The sequence below is a fragment of the Pteropus vampyrus genome, unplaced genomic scaffold (genome assembly GCF_000151845.1).
Source record: "Pteropus vampyrus isolate Shadow unplaced genomic scaffold, Pvam_2.0 Scaffold70, whole genome shotgun sequence".
NCBI lineage: Eukaryota > Metazoa > Chordata > Mammalia > Chiroptera > Pteropodidae > Pteropus > Pteropus vampyrus.
In genome coordinates, this window is record NW_011888851.1 from 4228115 (window position 1) to 4228783 (window position 669).

Genomic DNA, 669 nt, shown 5'->3' on the forward strand with positions numbered 1-669 from the left:
AAAAAGGACATTACATAATGCCTAATGGATCAATTCATTAAGAGGCAGTAAACCTAGTAATGTTTACCTAGTAAACCTTTATAAACCCAATGTAAGAGAACCTAAATATAAAGTAAACATTAATCAACATAAAGAGAGAGATCAACAGTAGTGCAATCATAGTAGGGGACTTTAACACCCCATTGGCACCAATAGACAGATCTTCCAGACAGAAAATTATTTTTTTATTTTTATTTTTTAGGCGAGGCAACCCTTGATTGATCTCACAGATTGCAAGGACCTTGTCAGTTTACAGTCCCTTATTTTTTTACTTTTTATGCCTACAGCACCTGGTCTTCCTAGGTGGTCTCCCATCCAAGTACTAACCAAATCTGACTCTGCTTAGCTTCCAAGATCAGATGGGATCGGGCTTGTTCATGGTGGCATGGCCAGAGACCTAGACAGAAAATTAACAAGGAAACAGTGGCCTTAAATGACAGACTAGACCAGATGGGTTTAATTGATTTTTTTTAGAGCATTTTATCCCAAAGCAGCAGAATATGCATTCTTCACAAGTGCACATGGAACATTTTCCAAGATAGACTACATGTTAGGCCAATTAACAAGTCTCAGTAAATTTAAGAATATTGAAATTATATCACGCATCTTCTCCAAACACAATGATATGAA

General features: G+C 36.5%; 1 pseudogene; it reads right to left on the bottom strand.

Moving 5' to 3' along the window:
• Positions 1-317: 317 nt before the first annotated feature.
• LOC111740963 lies at positions 318-436 on the bottom strand (annotated as a pseudogene).
• Positions 437-669: the final 233 nt, after the last annotated feature.